The sequence below is a fragment of the Lathyrus oleraceus genome, chromosome 7 (assembly GCF_024323335.1).
Source record: "Lathyrus oleraceus cultivar Zhongwan6 chromosome 7, CAAS_Psat_ZW6_1.0, whole genome shotgun sequence".
NCBI classification, from domain to species: domain Eukaryota; kingdom Viridiplantae; phylum Streptophyta; class Magnoliopsida; order Fabales; family Fabaceae; genus Lathyrus; species Lathyrus oleraceus.
In genome coordinates this window covers 299,530,776-299,545,334 of record NC_066585.1, presented here as the reverse complement: position 1 = coordinate 299,545,334, position 14,559 = coordinate 299,530,776, and positions in this window count along the sequence as shown.

The window sequence follows — 14,559 nt, the reverse complement described above, 5'->3', positions numbered from 1 at the left end:
CACGGATCGAGGCACGTGAACGGTCTTCGTCTCTCAACTCCTCTACTTCTTGATTAGGGAGGGTTGAAGGCCCAACCATAATCATAGGTGTAGGTCTCGGATACTCGTAAGGCATGAGATACTCAGACGCCCTCTTCCTAACCCAAACAGTGTAAGGCTCCAAAGCGATGCAATTCTTAGGACCCAACTCCTTCCTTCCTTTCTTATGAATCTTGCGCCAAGTGCGGACCATCCTAGCTTTCAAGCCTTGGGGATCTTTACCATCCTGAAAGAATACACCCTCTAACAGAATGTTATTGGGTCTATCCTTTAAGGGGAACCCAAGCTGCCGACGTGCCAAAACAGGATTGTAGTTAATACCACCACATGTACCAAGAAGAGGTACATTGGAGAATTCGCCACAAGAGTCAATAATCTGCACACCGTCATACACACGGTTATACCAAGAGATATCATCATTAGTGAGAGACATGAGTCTCTTGGACCACCGTAGACATCCCTTGTTCTCCTTGAAAGCGACCGTCTGAGGTAAGTGAGAAATAAACCACTTATACAACAGAGGCAAACAACACACAATGGCGCCACCACCCTTTGCATTCCTCATATGCAAAGAGAAATAGGTATCGCCCAACAGGGTCGGAACGAGATTAAGAGTAGAGAAAATCCTAATAGCATTCACATCCACAAACTTGTCGATGTTGGGGAATAATACTAGCCCATAGATGAGAAGTACAAATATGGCCTCAAAGGCGTCCTCACTCATGGCCTTTCCATAGTTAGTAGCTTGAGCAATGAGGAACTCAGAAGGGATACCTTGAATTCCTCCTTTGGTAGTCATATGAGCACCAACCAGAGATTCATCTATATGCAACATATCAGCTATCTCTTGAGAAGTAGGAATACTCTCCAAGCCACTGAACGACACCTGATCTAGAATAGGTATATCCACAGGATAAGCATACTCCTCAAGGGTAGGCAACAACTAGAAATCCGGAAACGTGAAGCAACGGTACAAGGGATCATAAAACTGCACCAATACACTCATCAATCCTTCATCCACCTGAGTGGTCAGAAGAGGAAGAAGCTTCCCAAAACGAGCCTTGAAACCTAAGGGATCCAATACATAGGATGTCAGATTCCTTAACTCTTTCAAGTCTGGTTGTCTGAAACTGTACTTCTTTGTATTCCTTCTTTGTCTTTCCATTGTCTGAAAATTTGCAAATAGACCCCCTTAAGTTCCTTGAAAATTTTCTTATTATTTTGATGATATGAATGCAAATGGGTGCATGAATGCATGAATGCAACAATCACACTCAAGGATCAAGCAAAGCACACCAAACAAAGGTCATGGGATGGATCATGTTATCCTTAATATCAACCATCCATTTTGGTGGATTATGGTTTACACCTTATCAACACCCAAGTTCCATTGATATTAAGGATTCATGAACGGATCAACCATGAATCAAGGGTTTGTTGCAAGTCACGAGCATGGAGTTAGGTTAAGAACCACCCAAAGGAAGTGTACTAAGGTTTAAACCTGCCAAACATGCTCTACAAAAGGTTCCCATAGTCATCATCCCATCTTTTGGATATTATCGGAGAAACGACTACTCGTATTCCAAAAATATTCTCAAGAGAGACTCTTATGAGTGTAGTATCGCGTAACAATCGTATCAAATCTTACACTTGAACGACTTTCGCACTACATCCTACGAATAAGCCAAGATGGGTTTGGTAAACTAAGGTCCTTGGCTTCTAAGGTCTATATTGGAAAGAGTAATGTCTAACCACAACTTACTTGTGTGACATTATTGATCCCAACATGACCTCCACCAAGTGAACGGGCTTGCAAGTCAACTTGCTAAGGAATAACTCCACACAAGTCGACAAGACTATGCCATTCTCCTATCCTAAGTGCACTCGAGTTCGGGTATAGAACTCATCTCACGAAGATCACCAAGCATACAAGGAATTAATATTCAAGCAATTCAATCATTACATACAATACAGTAATCCCAAATTGCACAAAAATATGTCACAAAAAAAAATATACAATACAATACAACAAATATGAAAAGTAGGCAAAACCCATTAGGATGTTTCGATTCCCCAGCAGAGTCGCCACTTTTCTGTAGCGGGGTATTCGTTACCATTAGAGATATTGACTAAATCCAAGGTAAATCATACAAGTCGAGTCGCCACCACACTTTTATTTATCCAAAGGAATGGTTAGAAAGCAAACAAAAACCTAAAAGTTTTATCGAATCAAAAACTAGTAAAAATGTCAGAGATCTGGGTAAGGGGGTTGGTTATGCAATGGAAAGGTGTTAGGCACCCAAAGCATCCTAGGTACTCCTAGGGAGCCCTTTTCACATTTGTTGTAAGGTTGTTGTTTTTTTTTTGTGAAAATTTATTTATGCAAACATGATTGAAGGGATGAGAAAAGAATATACAAATTTATTTACATTTTGTGTTTGAATGGATGAACCCATTGCCTACGTACCAAAAAAAGATTAGGATCAAAACCTCGTAGTTCGGGGTAAAAAAATTCAAAAAAAAGTTGGTGAATTGATTGGTCCAAAAACCTTAAGGTCTTTTGTTATCAAAGGGAGAAAACTCAACCTAAAACCACAAATCCACCATGTGAGGATAGCTTCAACATGCTAGTGAGGGGTTAACCCTATAATAAGCATGGAAGACTCATTGTCCATCACTAAGGATAAATGTGAGTATTATATCTACCTCAAGGATAACTCAAACCTAATAGCTAATGGTTATAAAAAAAGGTTTGATTAAGAAGGTGGCCATTGAAACCACAAAAGTATTTGAATGGGTTATATTTACCAATTAAAAGTATTTACAAAAATAGGGTTAAAATGGATTAAAAGGTTCAATTGAAAATAAGTGTTATGAAAAATAAGTTTTGAAAATCAAAAGCATAAGGCTTAAGTTTCTAATGTTGAAAACAAAAGTTATTGTTTGCACAAAAAGTTTTGGCTTGGGTTAGAATGGGGAAAAAAAGAAGGGTTAAATTCCTAAACATACAAGAGATAAGGGAAAAGAAAATAAAACCACATTAGGAGTTCCCTCTTGAGACCATATTGATGATCCAAGTAGCTCCCATCCTTTTGAATAAGCAGTCACAAACAAATATCTCAAGCCATTAAGCACAGGTAATCGGAATGAACCTCCAGGGGGCATCCCACAAATAAAATGGAACACCAGGCCATCTCTGCAAGAGTCATGTGAGCCGTCACAAAAAAAACTCAACAAATAGGTTAGAGAATAAAATAGGGTAATCAAGGGCTGCCCCCAAATCAAAATGTAACCACAAGAATCATGCCCTTTCAATTCACAAAAAACTCACAAAAAGCAACCAAGGGTAGGAGGCCTAAACCTCTTGTCAAACACATGCATCAAAAGGGTATCAAATTCACCCATAATACCTCATATATTTAGAAAATTCAAATTGAATGCATAAAGATGATGGATATAGGGCAAACCTGATTGGGAAGGATCGATTGAAATTGAGTTTCACCCGTGAGGTTTGCAGAGCAATCTGAGGGTTTGCCTCTGGAGGTTGCTCTGAACTCTGTCAGCTCTTCTCTCACTTTCTTTTTCCTGCCAGGGTAATAGGAATAAAATCTCTTTGTTTCACTGAAACTCTGAATTTATAACCTGGTTTTTGTGGACCCGTGGGCTCAAATGAGAGAGGCCTAAGTCCAATTTTTTCTTTGTTATATATATATATATATTTTATTTTATTATTATTATTAATTTTATTTTATTTTATTATATTTTTTTTTCATTTTTTTTCGTTTTTTGTTTTTCGTTTTTTATTATTATTATTATTAATTTTTTTTTGTGAACAAAAGTAAGAGAAACAATGATGTATAATTCAAGCATGCTTGGTGATCTCAAACCAATCACAAGGAGTCCCACCCAAAGGCAAAGGGAACCAAGATGCTCATGATCGTTGAGGCTATGCAAATGCAATGTTATGATGCCATGAGGGATCTTAGGGTCAAAATTGGGGTCTTACACTAGCTGAGGAAGTCACACAAGATACCCAGCTGAATTAGGGCTTCCTTGACAAACAAGCTTCAAACTCTTGATGAATTCTTGATCAAAATGACAAATAAAGAACACGGGGATCCATATATGATTCTTAGAACTAATATGAACCTTTCCTTGATTGATCTCTTGTATTTAGGATCTCAAACCCTATATGTAAGCTTGATAAGACACAGATGGATGTACACACTAGCTACAAAAAAAATAACACCACACTAGACATATTTTTGGTATTTTAGTTAGTAAGCAAATAAAAACAAAGTATGATACAATTAAATATGCTTGGCGATCTCTACGAATGCTAACCCAATGAATGAGGGGTGAGGAGGATACCAAGGTGTGATCCCAAAGCCAGTGCAAATTGATGAGATGACATGAGGGATCTTAGGGTCAAAATTAGGGTCTTACATAAACCAAATAGAATTTTCACTTCATAAAATTGAGAAATAAGTACATAAATGAAAAAGATTGTAAGTTAAGAAAACGTAAGATTTTAAAATACAAGGGTTTAAGAATGGGGTGGAAGTCTTGATAAGATAGCTCCAAGGATCCCTTCAATCTTCGTTGTCTTCTCAGCTTGAAACTTGAACATCTCATCCTATTTTTCCAGCCTACCTCTGACCATAAAATTCTCAGCCTTCAGGTCTTCCAAAGTCTTCAGAACGATTTCCTAAGAAACCAAATTCTTCTTAACCCCATAAACACTTCCAACTTCAAGAGTCGTCTCAGAAGTAGCCAAAGTCAACTATTTTGGTTGAGGAGGAGGAATCACTTATGATGCAGGAAGAAGAAACATTGGAGGAACCTTCTGAAGTAGAGGTTAAATTATACCAGAGAGTATGTCATGGAAGTTTCTTTTAGCTTCCTTCAAGCACAAGAATTCCAACTCTTTAGAGCTGACTTCAATCCAACTTCTGAAGTTATTGGTCAGAGCACACACTTTAGAAAAGATTGGGTTCGAAGTGCAAAACTTCATCTAGAATGTCCAATATAAAAATAATCTCACTTACAAACTGTGAAAATAATTCATCTAGAGGTGTAGGGAGAATGTTGGTTTGAAAGGGTGTATGGTCAGAATAGATTTAGGTGTTATGTACGGAACTGCAATGATATCAACATCTGATTCAAAATTAGAGTTATGAGCTTCAGAGTGAGTAGTGAATGTTGGTTTATAATTTTAAGAAAGAGTTCGTGAGGGAGGGTTTTCTGGTTGAGTGAGTTGGGATAAAATGGAAAGTGGAAGAAGTGGTTAAGGTGTTGGTATGAGAATGGAAGTTAGGATTTTAAAATGTGATGGTGTGGGTGGTGGAATGGTAATGATTGAATTTGTAGTTTGAGGATAAGAACTTGTTTGGAAATGAACTTGTTCAAAAGTATCTATAGGTTCAGAGTAAACTGGTTCAGAAATGTGTGAAGGATGGAAGTGAACTTGTTCAGAAATATGTGGGATGGGGGTAGGTGAAGTGAGAGTGGTCGATGGGATGGATGAACTGTTATCAATAGAAAAAGAGTCAGATTTAGAAGGAACAAAGTTACCAGGAGTGGTTCCAGTAGAAGAAGTAGCACCAACAACTTTGGGTTCTTCAGCAGAAGTGTATAAAGTCTCCCTAACAACCTTAAACTCCTTAGCCATTCTCTCAGAATGATTCTTAGCAATCTTCCTCTTTTTCCTAGAAGTAGTTTAAGAGGCTGCAAGAATAGCACCTGTATGATAGTTCTCAAGAAATCCTATCACAACATCTAGAGGATCTGGCTTTGAGAAGACTGGAAAGTCTTCCAGAGGGATATTTCTGTTGTAGATTACTTCCTTGGGAATTTCAGCTGGAGGGCTTATCAATTCAGGAATAATGCCCATATTCTTCATACCTTTGGCATTAAACATCTTCCAAACCAGAGGTTCTAGCCCTTTAGTGATCTGATCTTCTATTAAAGAGCCTATCAACTTACTCTCCATCAAAATATATGAAATCTGCCTACCAAGAGGAATCCAGTTCTTCATATTTCTGATACCTTTTCTGGTTTCCTTCACACTGTCCCTTAAGTGCTGAAAGAGAAATGCATGGAGAATCACCTTCTTCTCAGTAACAATGTAATATAGAACATATCGGTTGTCACCATTGATGTAGTCGGATGAATTTGTTGACCTTCAGTGATAAACACATCCTAGTAGAATTATGGCCCAAATCCTAAGTTGAGAATGAAGATCCTTGATCTTGATGGAGTGTTTTCCAGAGATGAAAATCACTTTGGAGATCTTAGTCGAGTTAGGCTCTTTTTCTACCATCTATTCATATCTTATTCTAGACCCATCATGTCCAATGAGTTTGGTGATATGTTTCTTAGAAATGACAATCTTCTTTTCAAACACGTAAGAAGTAACCTGGAAAAGTGAAGACTTGGAATGAATCCAGAATTCTCTAACCAGATGATAGAAGAATGGACCTTGAAGATGGTTGAAGTAATTTTCTCAGCATTGAAATTTAACAGCAGATAAAAGGTCAATTTCACTGTCTTTCATGTTGTCAAATTCAACCAAGAGTTCACAGAGAACTTCCAGTTTATCTTTTGGAGTAGTCAAAGTGAGTTCAGGAGTATCATAAGCATCTTCAGTGTGCACAAGTTAACCTGAATCAGATTCTGACAAATTGGCTTGAAGAAGATGATGGATTTTTTGTTGTTGTTGTGATGATGAAGAAGAACCATGAGCAGTTCGTTGAGAAGTTACAAAACTTTGCTTTTGAGTTTGATCTTGTTTAGAAGATTATTATTGTTGAGAAGCCATTGTTGATGAAGAATAAAGGGTTTTAGGGTTGCAGAAAGTTTTAAGCTAAAACAGAGAAAGTGTAGGTCGTGGATGTAGAAAAAGTATGTGAAATGGGTGAAGTGGGTTTAAATAGAGGTTTTGCAACCATGAATAAAATCTTGAATAGTGCAAAACTCTGATATGGGGGTAAAGCGTGAAGATTTTACCTAATCCCAAGATGTTTATTCATCTAACATGTCACATAAGCAGATCAGAAACAATTCAATTTTCTAAGACAACTATCTTTAAAATTGCTCCACTAATCAAGACTGATAGACAAATATTAAATACAAAAATTGTTCAGTATCGAGAAGACAAATTGTTTAACCAAACAAGTTCTGACTGAATACTTATGAACTTATGAAACATTCTCATTTTAGAAGACTCACACGTTCAGAGCCAAAAACAAATCTCAGAGTCTTATTAAACTATTCTAAGAGATCAAACATTCTGAGATAATCATCTTTTTCATTCTGGACATAAGTCCATTTTAAAAAATTTCAGAATGAAAATGAATTTATCTTCAATAAGGGGTTTTATAAATATATCAACCCATTGATGGTCTATATCAATAAATTTAAAATATAAAATTCCCTTCTAAACATAGTCACATATAAAGTGATGTTTTATCTCAATATGTTTTTCTCTAGAATGCAGAATGAGATTCTAAGATAAACAAATAGCAGAAGTATTACCACTGAGAATGGGAATGTTATTATCATACATATGAAAATCTTCTAGCTGAATTTTCATCCAGAGCATCTTAGTGCTGCAACTAGAAGCTACAATGTATTCAATTGATATTGTTATTATTGATTTCCTCTTGATGGACCATGAGATCAAGTTGTCTCCCAAAAATTGCCAGCTTCCAGAAGTGCTTTTCCTCTCAAGTCTGTCTCCAGCGTAATTAGCATCACAATAACTCACTAGCTTGTAATATTTAGATTTTCCATAACACAAGCTAAGGTTAATTGTACCTTTCAGATAATTGAAGATCCTTTTAACAACTGTTAAGTGGGACTCTCTAGGATATGATTAGAAGCGAGCACACAAATAGACACTAAATAAAATTTTAGGTCTAGAAGAAATCAAGTATAAGAGAGAGCCAATCATACCTTTGTATACCTTTTACTTTACCTTAGCACTTACCGCATGCTTCTCAAGGATACATGTAAGATGCATATGAGTCTTTGGCATCTTTCATTTTGACATGTAAAACTTCTTCAGAAGTTATTTGGTGTACTTTCTCTGATGGATGTACACTCCTTCTGGACTTTGATTGATCTGAATCCCAAAAAAAAACTTGAGTTCTCCCATCAGACTCATCTCAAACTCTGCCTGCATAGACTTAGAAAATTCCTTGCACAAAGCAGCATTAGCAAAACCAAATATGATATCATATACATATATTTGAGCAACATTGATATCATTTTTGAATTACTTACAGAATAAAGTTGTATCAAACTTCCCTCTGGTGAAATCATTTTTTAAAGTAAAATTGCTTAGTCTTTCATACCATGCTCTAGGAGCTTTTTTCATACCATACAATGATTTATTAAGTTTGAAAACAAAATCTAGGTTTTTAGAATTTTCAAAACCAGGAGGTTGGTGTACATAGACTTCTTCAGTAATGTAACCATTCATAAATTCACTCTTAACATCCATCCGGTATAAGATGATGTTATGATTAACACTAAAGGAAATTAAGAGATGGATAAACTCCAACCTGGCAACTAATGCAAAGGTTTCTATAACCTTGTGCAACCAGTCGAGCCTTATTTCTTATTACATCTCCTTGTTCATTCAGCTTATTTCTGAAGACCCACTTAGTTCGAATAACGTGAGTTCCTTTGGTTCTTGGAACAAGACCCCACACGTCATTTCTGGAGAATTGATTGAGTTCCTCTTGCATATCCATAATCCATTATGTGTCCAGAAGCTCTTCATCAACGAATGTAGGATCTATCAGGGACACCAAACCCTGAAGCGCCTCTTCAGAAGGTTTAAATGAGGATCTGGTTTTGACAGGTTCAAACTTGTCTCCCATAATCAATTCTTCAGAATGTGAAGATCATTGTTTATGCTTCCTCAAGGGAGTATGAGCTTCAACAACGTCTAGTTAAGTAGTTCAGAGTCTTTTGCCTCAACTTCTTTTGTTTCAGAAGTTTTACCTTCAGAACCTAAATAATTAATCTCCAGATCTGCAAATTTCTAAACTAGCTTTGAATTTTCATAGTCAAGCTCATCATCGAATCTGACATGGATTGATTCTTTAACAATCCGTGTCTCAGTGTTATATAGTCTATAACCTTTTAATCATTTATAGTATCCTAACATGATGCACTTCTATGCCTTAGAATCAAACTTGTTCAAATTGTCCTTAGTGTTCAGCATAAAACAAGACCTCCAAAAGGATGGAAATATGAAATGTTAAGCTTCTGATTCTTCCATAATTCAGAGTCAAGCTTTTGATTGACACATATGAAGGGAAGAGACAATTCATCTTCTTCTTCTGATTCCTCTTCAGAATCTTCATTTGTTTCTGAATGAAGACCTTTTTTCTTCTCATACTTTCCCGAAGACTTCAGAGCAATATATTTGCTTTATCTCTTGGCCCCATCCTCCTTAAGCTCAATTTCATGACTTCTTAAAGAACTAACGAGTTCTTCAAGAGAAATGTTGTTTAGATCCTTTGATAACTTCAAAGTAGTTACCATAGGTCTCCATCTTTTAGGTAGACTTCTGATGATCTTCTTTACATGATCAACAATAGAATACCCTTTGTCCAAAACCTTAAGTCCTACAACAAGAGTTTGAAACCTTGAGAACATGTTATCAACAATTTACTCGTCTTCCATCTTGAACACTTCATATTTCTGAATCTAGGCAAGAGCCTTGGTTTCTTTCACTTATACGTTCCCTTAGTGAGTCATCGGGAGAATCAAATATGGACTTTGCAGTATCTCTTTTGGTGACCTTTTCAAACTCAATGTATGAAATAACATTCAACAAGATAGTTCTAGCTTTGTGAAATTTTTTAGAATCTTTCTTTTGTTGCTATGTCATCACTTTTGTCTATACTTTATTACCACTAACATCTATAAGGTGTATATATCCATCAACTACCATATCCCATAGATTAACGTCGTGACCTAGAAAGAAGTTTTATATTCTATGTTTCTAGTAATCAAATATATCTCCATCAAAAACAGGAGGTTTAGCATTATAGTGATCTCTATCATTTGAATGAGTAACTAGTGGTGGAATAGCAACCATTGTGTTTCACACTGGATCTTTATTTGACACTATTAAGTGTTTGATAATCTTATCAAGACCAGAACCAGAGCTCTGATGCCAATTGAAGGTTGCAAGAAACACAAGAAATGGGGGTTTGAATTGGGTTTCTAAAAATGAAAGTTTTTTAAAACCAGCATAATCAAATAGTAAACACAAACAAGAAAAATAACACTTATATTTTTATACTGGTTCGCTGTTAACTAAGCTATCTCCAGTCCACACGCCAATGTGATTTTGCCTTCTCAACAAAGACTTAATCCACTATAACTGAAGCTGATTATAGACACATAAAGACTACCCGCCTTTGTCTTCTTGAGTCTATCTGACTAAAAACCTAGTCACTCTAGGAATATACTCAAATAAATTATATTTACAAGAACATGTTCACAAGATTGCTTATAAGAAAGCAAAATAGCATAAGGTTAATACAATGAATTTCTCACACAATAACGAACAAAGACTCTATGTGTGTGTTTCTTTTATCTATACACAATAATATCTAGTTCAATAAAAAATGTTATGTGTATATGTGAAATAGAAGCGTGAATTAGTAACTTATCTAATCTTTCAAGTCTCCTTTATATAGGCTATGAAAAGATCCGTTGGAGGGTAGAATTGGAAAAACATAAATGCATTTATCTCCTTGTATAACGATTTGCATAATAGGGAAAAAATGGTACAATAGTATAATCCTTAGCCCACAAAATCAACGTAGTGGAGGGAAGGTTGATCTTGTAATGTGTACTATTTTCTTGACGCAAAACCTTTTGATCTTATATTTTCATCTTCAGAGGCTTCTAAGTAAATCATATTGAAGCATATTTTTATACTGGTTCACTGTTAACTAAGTTATCTCCACTCCACTTGCCAATGTGATTTTTCCTTCTCAACAAGGACTTAATCCACTATAAACGAAGTTAATTACAGACACACAAAGACTACTCGCCTTTGTCTTCTTGAGTCTATCTGACTAAAACCCTAGTCACTCAAGGAATATACTTAAACAAATTATATTTACAAGAACGTGTTTACAAGGTTGCATATAAGAAAGCAGAATAACATAAGGTTAATACAATGAATTTCTCACACAATAACAAACAAAGGCTCTATGTGTGTTTCTTTTATCTATACACAATAATATCTAGTTCAATAAAAAACTTTATGTGTATATGTGAAATAGCAACATGAATTAGTAACTTATCCAATCTTCCAAGTCTCCTTTATATAGGCTATGAAAAGATCCGATGGAGGGTAGAATTGGAATATCAAAAATGCATTTATCTCCTTGTATAATGGTTTGCATAATAGGGGAAAATGGTACAATAGTATAATTCTTAACCCACAAAATCAATGTAGTGGATGAAAGGTTGATCTTGTAATGTGTATTATTTTCTTGACGCAAAACCTTTTAATCTTATCATTTCATCTTCAGAGGCTTTTGAGTAAATCACGTTGAAGTATGTTTAGAAGGATCAAGAGACTGGTTGAGAGAGTCTTCAGAACCTGGTCTTTAGAGTCTTCAGAACATGAGAGTGCAAAATATTGAAGGCTTGACACACCTTTAGAGGCTCTTCTATCAAAGTCACAATTATAACCTTTAGCATGAACATTCATCAGAATCATTGCCTAAGAGAATTCTAGAACTTGACATCATCTTGTAAAACACTTTGTATCTCTTCAGAGTTAGAGTGTGTTGAGTTCAAAATTTGGTGATGTCACACGTCAATTCTTCAAAGTTATAAACTGTTAGCAAAAGCTACACACTTGACAAAACCATTAGGTTGCAAAATTGTTCTATAATAAGTGTCGCATCCGCGAAAAACAACCGGCAGGCTAAAACAAAACAACACAGAGCCGCCACCGTGCGTTATTTATCCCAAAAGAGGGAAAGGAAACGCTCGAAGTAAACCTGGAAAAAGCATGGTCTCGCGACCAAAGAGAATGGGATCGGGAGTCGGTTATGCGAAGGGAAGGTATTAGCACCCCTACGCATCCGTCGTACTCGACGGGATCCACGCTCAAAAGATAGAACAAGGTTGCTAAAACAAAAATCACACACACACACACAAGACAACACAGGTGGAAAAAGGGGGAAGAGGGCTCGCTAGGACATCACATCCTATGCCTACGTATCTCATCTGGAATGAGAATCAGAGCTACCGTAGTTCGGCTCACGCACGCCGAAACAAAACACACGCACAAAGAGGCAAACATGGAACCCGAACGCCAATCGCTGGACTTACATCAGCTTCCGAACCAAACAAACCCACACTGGAAACCAGATGCCACTTGATGGACTTATACCGGACTCCAAGCGCATAACAAAAGAATACAGAATGCCAATTGCTGGGCTTACATCCATCTCCTACACACACAAGAAGAAACAAATAACAAGTTACTAAGGAGTCGGGAACTCGAGCCTAGCAACTGTCAAGCAAACACACACAAAAAGAAAAAGAGTGCCCGGAGAGATCTCGTACGACCTCCTGCCTACGTACCTCATCTGGTATGAGGATCAGGGCAACGTAGTTCCCCTTAACAGGGGAGAAACTTTCTCCTAACCAGAGATTGGGAAATGACCAACTAGAAGGGAGACTGACTCGAGCCTAATAGTTATCATGTATTCCACAATGGTCCTAGGTTGAGTTTTCTATCTATCTTGCACAAGCAACAAGCTAATCCTAACCAGGCAAAGCAAAGCATGCAAGCGCAATCAAAACAAAGCAAACATTCACAGTTAGCACACACTATATACAGACAAAGGTGGGCTCACACAAGGGTTAGGCTGCAAAAGCAAGCCAACTGTATCAGGGTGATGTTAGCTCTTAACCCTAACATTGAGAGTTAGGGTGAAGCAGATGAAATAGGAAGTGAGGGGTGTGTCTCACAGCTCTTATCCCTGGCCTGGGAGAGCTTTAGGACAAAGGAAGTGTGGGTTCAGAAAGTGGGAACCCTTCTACACTTATGACTGACTCAACTGTACAACTGTACAAGGATCTTAGGTTAATATCCACAATGCATCAACACCAGTTGTGTGAGCAAAGGGATGACTCAACTGAATAGCAGGAGATGGATTGCACATCTCTTGTATCTGCCAATTGCCTTAACAAAGGTCTTTTCCTTCTTGGGGACAAAGATAAACAAGCACAAACAATGCCTCTTAAGGAGGACTTCAGACAGGTGCCTGGCCAAGTAACAGGCCAGGTCTTCCAGACTACATGGAGTTAGTGATGCTATACCTCAATTGGTTAAGCAACCAAGCAAAAACAAAAAGCAAGTTCACAATGAACTATAGCAACTAATGTACCTGAAAACAATCTAACTCAGTCAGTACACAACTCAAACAGTCAAACAGACAATTACAAGTCAACAGTTAACTGTACACAAGCAATGCATCAAGCAAAGCATAAGCCAATGCTCAACACAAATGAGCTAATCCACCTACAAAACAAACTTAATGTTAATCAACATCAATCAAATAAGCAACTCAAGCCATGTGAATTAATTCCTCCATGTCATATGCTTTTTGTCTTGAAAACACAACTCAAACATGAGAAGCAAACCCCTAGGACAAGGCCTAGGGTCAAAGAAGGATGAATATTTCAAAACAGAACATGAAAATTGGCACAAATCAAGTTCAATCAATTTAGAACAATGTCCAATTGGTCTCACATTCATATCATACACCAATTTCATTTCATGAAGCATTTAGGGCAAAACATGCAAGTTCAAAGCTCATTGGACCAAACAGAATGAATCAATCCAAACTCAATCAAAAATAATTCAATAAATCCCAGGAAAAATCATGGCTAAACAGAATTCATCAAAGAATCATCACACCAAGTTTCAAGTCATTTAGACAAGTGGAAGCAAGTCAATTAAAATCCCTAAGTCAAAGCAAGGCAAAACAAGCTCATACAAGGCCCAAAATCATGCATCAACTTCAAGCAAGCACAAAACAGAATTGGCACAAGATAAATGCATCAAACCAAATCCATGGCAAACTTTAAAGTGTCTAGAATCACTCCACAAAATTTCAAGTCCATCCAATACATATCAAGAATTTCACAAATCATTTAAGATCATGACTCACAAAAGGTCCACAAATGGTCAAACAGAAAGGAAATTCTCAAGCAAATTGGAAATGCATCCAAAAAATCGACAAAAATTCACAAGTGATCTTAACATCCAGGAGAGTCAACATGCAAAAATTCAGCTCATTTCAAGTTCATATGGCATGGTAATGAAAATCCACAAGTTGGACATGAAATGGTGTGACACACATTGTCACACCTATATTCAAATGATCATATCTCACAAACCAGGAATGATAAAATTACAAACTCAAAGCCAAAATGTCACTTAAGGTCTCTAGTTTATGC